The sequence below is a fragment of the Cupressus sempervirens genome, unplaced genomic scaffold, assembly GCF_028749045.1.
Source record: "Cupressus sempervirens isolate cs-2001-9-10 unplaced genomic scaffold, ASM2874904v1 CseChr00s100001_01, whole genome shotgun sequence".
Taxonomy (NCBI): domain Eukaryota; kingdom Viridiplantae; phylum Streptophyta; class Pinopsida; order Cupressales; family Cupressaceae; genus Cupressus; species Cupressus sempervirens.
Window position 1 is genome coordinate 5,221,063 of NW_028322205.1, and position 7,800 is coordinate 5,228,862.

The 7,800-nt window shown below is 35.2% G+C and overlaps 1 pseudogene; it reads right to left on the bottom strand.

The window, feature by feature from the left end:
• Positions 1-2,832: 2,832 nt before the first annotated feature.
• On the bottom strand, positions 2,833-3,669 carry LOC149527883 (histone deacetylase 19 pseudogene; annotated as a pseudogene).
• Positions 3,670-7,800: the final 4,131 nt, after the last annotated feature.

Below are 7,800 nucleotides of genomic sequence, written 5' to 3' on the forward strand. Positions count from 1 at the left end.
AATTATGTGACCAGTGCAATGAGCATAATCATAATCCAGAATAGTAGATAAAAATCCCTAATTCTTCTATACTTAACCATTAATTCATAAGGATGAAATAGCTAAGGAGATGAGTCATGAAACTAATAAGCTAAGTGCACGTTAATCTTTGAATAACTTTCAACATAAAAGGGGAAAATGATTTAATATTTTGATATCAGCAAGAGCTAGGTATGAGCAACAAAACCTAATGATCCTATCTCTGATCAGTGCCTTATTTATTGGGTAATTAAATGAATTACAACCATACATCTTCTAGAAATATGTGACATATTTCTACATCAAGATCCTTGATCTATCTTTCACCTTGTGAATAGACATCTACTTCAAATTTGAATCTCATACTCAAATTATCCCATCATGAAATCTGCAAACTTTGTGATAAACACCAAGAAATTACATGTCTCTTTGTTCCACTAGCAAGACATTTCAACCACATAAAATTCTAAGAAAATTGCAACCTAATTTATGCTCTTTTTTCACAAAGTAGAAAAGATTGCATATCCATGAGTAGGAGACAAGATTTGGGCTAAATTTAAATCTCTTTTTCTCTCTTTATTTGTTTTCCTTGAAACAAAATACATGACAGATGTATAGAAATGACACAGAAATCACCTAAAAAGTAAGCACTATCTGCATAAAACTTAAAACTTCTATTTAATATAAAAGAGAATGTTAAGTGTGTGACTTTCATAGCTTGAGCAAAGCTCCTAGAACTAGAAAAAATGAAAACCAACCAACAACATTTTTTAGAGAAGAAGAAAGAATAAATATCAAGAGGGCAATTCCTAGATTGAATTTGCAATTGACATGTGTCCCTTTAGAATTGTCCCTCAAGAAGATGAAAAGAATCTCTCTACCTTCTCTCCTCAACTGGCAAAATCAAATCCTCATCATTTGATTTCCAAAGGCAATAAATATCTCAATGAAAGACAAATAACTAATAATTGAACCCTGATATGTGCCAATTTATCAATTTGGAGCCAAAACACAACAAAGCCTTAAAATAACTTGATACAAGAGTCACTGAATGCATTTTAGGTGTTTTTCCACTGACTTCTACAACTGGCAACTCAAAACACCTAATGAAACACACAAATCAATCAGAGAGACAAAACCTCCTATAGCATGTACCAGTGGCATTTTGTGTAAAAACCAACTTCATATTCAAAAAATTTAGTTTCTCTTGGTTCCAGTGATATATAACATCACTATATTCCCCTACCAAAAACCCCTCAAAAGTCAATTTGAAAAAAATGTCCCTCTCTGGTATGAAACTCAGGTTTGCAACTTAATTTGCAAAAATTTAAAATTTCTCTAAAGTTTGACCTTAGAAAATACCCACTTATGTAAAAAAATGCACAAGAGCCCTTAATATAAATAAAATATTAAAATTTAATATTTCATTCAAAATCCTCTTCCTCACTGGGCATAATAAGTGTCACTCGGGCTACTAGGTGGTAGCCCCTAATTAGCTGATTGGTTGCTCCTTCATTGCCTAGTCATTGCCTAGTCATCACCTACCTCATCACTACCACCTCATTGGCACATGGTGCTTCATTATTGCTCAAAACTCGCATCTACCATGTTAGTGGTACTAGGACCCACTACCACATGTCATCACCACCTTTACCCTCACTATGTCACTATGTTATCACATGAGCAACTTCTCCTTAGCAAGCTAGCGAGGACTGCTAGATGTGCCACATGTCATGATCTCTTTTCATCTTTTCTTTTTGTGCCATGCCATCATTCCTCTATCCTTGGTCAAAATTTGGTTGACTGATGTCACCTCCAGCTATCACTGGCATCCCTGGGCCCCACACTAAAAGCTTGCACTTCAAAATTGCTCATTTCTTAAGTCAGTATACCTAATATGTGGAATTGTATTTTAATAGTTAAAAGCTCCAATTTTGCATGAATGTGGGATAATGTGTTTTCATACCCTACTCATGGCATGGATTTCCTGCTTCCATACATGGAGTTCTTCTTTGTGTGGGGTATTGCTGATGGAGGTTTCCCTTGTCTGTTGCTATAGTTTCCTATGACTTTGACCCTTTGTGTTTGATTGATGCATTGTTTTATAACTCACCTATCTCTTTCTTTATGTTGCCTCTGGCTCCCTTGCAAGTGGATTTCTCTATTCCCTTCTAGCAGCTTCTTACATTCACACTGTCATGGATACTCCATTTGAATGCATTTTTCTTTCTTCATGTTTGGGAGCTTGGTCCTCTAGTAGCTTCCACTTTTTGCACATGGCACCTCCCTTTTTAACTTAGTGTGAGGCTCCCATTTTGAAAATTACCCTGTATCCTGACATTTGGCCTCATTCAGTCTAGCGTAGGCACTTTGTCTCTAAATTTGGTGTGAGATGGTGCTCTGCCTTGACTCAAATATTCTCTCCTTCTATGTTGGCCCATTGAGGACTTCTAAACTCTTAATAAGTGCAAAAGGATTTAGTGGCATAAAATTCCCTTTTCTAAAGTCAAACATCTTTTATGGTGTGGGGGCTTCTAAGCCATGGGCTCCCTACTTTGCTTGAATCTATCTTGCCTCTAACCACACAGTGTTCTCTTCTTGCACCTCTTCTTTCCTTGTCACTTGTGCTCACATGGTCTTGCTATGTGTGGAGTCTCTCTTTTGTCGTGGTCCTCCAATGGTTTGTCCTAGTTGGCCTCCTGTATATGTTTTCTTCCAAGATCCCCCTTTTGCATGGTGCTCCTATTCTCTCTAATGCATGGGAACCTTCTAATCTGTTAACTCCATAGATATCTACCAACATCGAGAAACATTTCAGATTTTGTATCCACCCACCCTCCCCCCCCCCCCCGCCCCATGCCCCCCTGAGAGAAAAAGTGGCACATTGAATGACCTCATGTATCACACACTCTACATAGCCTTTTATAGAAATATTTAAATGGCCTAGTCTATCTCTAGCTGAGGAATCAGCTCCACATTAAAGTACAACTACCTCAGGATCATAGACTATCATTACTTGTTGAACAATGGGTTTAAATAGAGATAGAAAACTTCATCATCAATTCCATCATTCAAGGGGACATTTACAAGATAGTATTTTCCTTTTCCATATCCAACATCTCAAATATCACTTGAACCAAGGAAATAGTCTCCCTATTTGTGAAAAGAAATAGTCATGACCCTATCAGTTGTGTAAAAAGCCTCTTCGACTGCATCACCATGGTGAATGTCAATATCAACATACAAAACATGCTTATGATATTTTAGTAGCTCCAGAATGGATAGAACAATGTCGTTTACATAGAAAAATCAGGATGCCTCACACCTTTTTGCATGATGAAGAACTCTAGCCCAATTAATTGCAATTTCACATTGTTTGTAATTAAGGTTGACAGCACACCCCATAGAGCCACCAGCAATTGTTTGGTAGTATTGATATAGCCCATTAAAAACTAGACAATCCTCTCCAACATTAAACCATTGCAATGCTTTGGTTTGGTCCTACATTATCTCTGGAGTTATCCCTTTCAAAAATTCTACATAATCTTTCCCATGGAATTGATAGAGATCTCTATCTCTTGTAGGATAAGGCTTAACAACTTCCATTTCCACCATACCTCTCAGACGAAACAACATTACCATCTCAGTCATACTCAGTCTCAATAAAATATATAGTATCTGTGTGGGAAGAATCCTCCTTTTGTTAAAAAATACTTTTAATCCCCTTGCCTTATTATTTTTGATGAAATTAGTTGGGCCCCAAGTGGGTCTGGCTAAAAAAAGTTCACTTTTGAACAATTGCATTCTTAGATTGATCCACTGATCATCTCAAGATGATTAGAATCAAATTGAATCACTAAACCATCCATTAAAGCTCATTTTATCACTTTCTGCAACTAGTCAACTTCGTGCCAAGAGGTCCATTGACTGGCCTTAAAAACTAACCCAAACCTCTAACCAGGCTCTTGAATCTAACTCAATGATTCTCTCTTCTGCATACTCTTACCCTATCAAATCTTGTCTCATGAAGAATTCAGAGTCAGAAGATATTTGTTGTCAAATTTGACCTCTCAGAAATGCTTGCAAGAAAACAAGTCAAAAAACACTAAATTGGGTTCGTAATTAGCTTCAAAAATAAGGCAAATGGATACTTGGGGGCACAAAAATTGGGACATTAATTCATTGTCATGAGGAGAGTATAGATATGTGATTTAGGATCATGATAAATAACTAGATGTAAATGGAAAGCGGTCAAAGTGGGCTACTTGGATTTTTGCAAACTGGAAACACTAACAAAAAGCATTTTTTGCAACTAGAATTGACCTAGAAAAGTGTGCAAATTGATTTTTCAAGACTAAAAAACTGGCACACTTAAATTATTTTTAGAGGAAAACACAGTGGTACAATCCATTTGATTTCACCTATCATGGATTTTGGGTTATGACATCATGAATAGGGGTTTTGACAACTATGCAAATGTTGACACTAGTAAAACTTTAGAAATTTTGTTTGGAATCACATTTGAAAACTAATCAAACAGATTCCTCATTAGCTCAAAATTGAAAGGTAGCAAGTCTCTGATGTCTATAATGCAATTCAAAAGAAAATTTAGCATTTGGGTCAACTGGGTCAAAATTATAGCATGTCAAACATGGCTTCCTAGAATTTTGCGCAGTGTATCAACATGAAAATAGTAAACTGCCCTTTTTGAGGGATTCAAAACCTAGTCAAGTAGACTTGAAATGACTCAAAATATGAAACATAGGCTCTTAGGTATGGACACTAGACACTCCCAAAGTAGCAAGTCATGAAACATTTCTAGGTGCGAGATATTCAATGGTAAACACAACTTCCTGTCATTGTTTGACACTTAGGCACAAATGCAGATTAAGAATTTGCTCAAAATGAGACTTCACAGAATGGCTCAAAATGTCATTTTAACTTCATGGAACACTTAGACATGCTAAATGAAAGGTGTTAGAAGCATTGAACACCTCTTGGGGCTCAAAGGCACACTCAGGTACAAATGCATTAAAAAGTGCTTATAGGGCTCAAATTTCTTAGTGGTACCCAAAATCAGGGCTACAATTTTGAGCGCCAACGAAAAAATCTATAGAGAAATGTGTCTTTGTGCACCTGAGGGCCTAAATATTCCTTATTTACCAAAAAAAATTGCCACATGAATTCAATTATGGCCATATTGGGAGGCACATATTTGGGCAATATGTGGGGTGGCTGAGGAGAATGATATACTATCATGAGTAAAAAAGTTGGGAACAAGAAAATATATCCACAATTATGATCTAGACTTTTATGTTTAGGCATAAGGGTTGGTCTTGAGAAACTTTTAAAGATTTTAGGACCCCTAAAGAAAATAGGGTCCAACATTCTCATAATTACAACACTAGAGTTATTGATAGAAGAAACATAACCAAAGTAATAATAGAATATATCCCATAACTATGTCCATAATTGAATTGGTAGCTCTCCATTGGCATTTGATGTCTGATTAATGAAATTTGGGCTGATATACTCCACATTCTTATACAAAATTAGATGCATAAGTAATGAGTAATGGTTGAATCTAAAATTCTCATTTCTCCTTTCTATGCTTGCTCAATATTACCTTTGATTTTCTCCAGGATAAAATCTACATTATCATATTCTACACTATTATGTATATCCTATACACCTTTGGCCATAATATATATTGATCCATATACCATATTAGAACCATCTCTACCTACTAGTTTGTGGACACCATACACAGTTTTCACAAAGTATTTCTTGAATTTGTCTAGGGTCATCATCTTATCTATCTTCTTTACATAATTCCCAACCTTCTTGAGGTCCATTGGGATGTGTTGCGTCATAGATTTTCCTATGAAGGATTTTGTATTTATCTCAAACTTCTCTTGAAGATCTTCTAAATCTAGAGGTTTTTCCATTGCACCATCATGCCTCTGAAAAGATTTAGTGGTTGGATTTTAAGATCTGATTAGGTATTTTACAAGATAAACATCTACAAATACCTCTAGGAAAATAAGCATAGCTAGATTATTCTTCCATAGATTACACACAAGAATCTTATCAAATCTATTGTTGTAGAAGTATCAAAACATTTCATAACCGCCAATGCTAGGACAAAAAAAATCCTTGTAGAGTACATATATATCTTTGAAATCATGGTTATTTGCAAAGATAGTGTTTGATGAGTTGGGTAACAACTTTATCCATTCATTTTCAAATGTATTTTCCTCTACCTAGTTTTTCCTTCCTTAGAAGTAGAAGTTTTAGTAACTTCCTTATTTGTAGCTTGAATTTCCTAAACTTCTTTATTAGATATGTTTGGCTGTAAAGTAAAATCCTAGAACTCTACAATAAACACTAAATACTATGAATCCTTCATAGTGAAAACTCTCAATTCTTGGAAATCCTTTGTTTCATTAAAAAATAACTTATTACTTTCTTAAAGAGTTTCTTTATACTATATGTACTTCATTAACCTTCTCCATGCATTGATTTCTTGCATGCATGAGCTTTAAATTTAGTATTTAATGTCACCTCAATGGAGCATTGACATAACTATCCAGCTCAAAATTTCTTGTACTTTACTCAAATTTCATTGGTCAAGAACCTATGTCTCTTTTCCAACTTAGAATAAGGGCAAAAGGTTCTTTCATGTTCTTGTTTTAGAGCTTGTGATCTTATGATCTATTTCAAAATTTAAACCTTTTGTATCATCTTGGGTAAGGGATTTGGCATGTAAAATCTTACAATCACTTCCTTATCACATGATCAGGGATTCTTTTCAAGTATTCTATAGTATTATGATCAATAATTTATTGTAAGATTGAAACATCAATTGCAATGTCTTATCCTCATGTATGATCTTACACTTAGCAATTTATAAACCCTTTCATAGCATCATTCCAATACACATAGACCTTTTTGATCTCATAAGCACTGTTTTGTGATACAGGAGCATCCAGAGGTATAAGGGCAATCTTGTGTCACCCAAAAAAAAATGTACTTAGACTTAGTTTCTGTTTCATGTGTTTTCATTTTTAGATACCCATTTGGGTCAAATAAAGGTTCCAACTCTCATAGTTCCAACATTAGTGTTCTGGTTTAGAGTTTTTAATCACCTTGGGATACATGTAAATGCCAAAAAATAGGAGTACATAATTGAGCTATCATTTTGGTGAACTAGAAGGTGTAAATTGGTCGGATGATTTTCATTGTAATTTAGAGCATTCTAGAAAAAGAATCAAGTTAAAAGGCCCCACGGTTTGAAACTTATCACAATTTTTCAGTTTTTGGAGACATCCTAAGAATGCTTCAAAGTTAGGTTAGGGGCATTAAATGACCTTGAACAGGGCCAAAAAATGGAAGATGAGTGAAGCTTTTCCATAGGGTTATAGGTAACTTCAAGAGCTTTTTGAAAATGTAAATGGTTCGTCAATCAGAGCTACAGTTCAAAAGTTATGCCTCTCGGAAGTTTGGTTACCATTTCTAGATTCTTCTAATTTTGTGCTGACTTCTAATGCAACTTCTAGAGCCTTCTATTTGGTTGGTGGATGCCAAGTAGAACTTTCTAGAATGTATTCCTAATCCTTAACCCTCTGGGGCCTATTTAAGAACATTTCTAGCATTGTAAAAGGCAGTTCAAAGTAGAGTTTGAGAGGAGGTACTGGGAGAATAATTTATCTCTAGATTTATGCTATTGTAAGCCCTTAGGGCATGTTTTGAAGTCTATTTTCTCTATACTAAATGTATTAG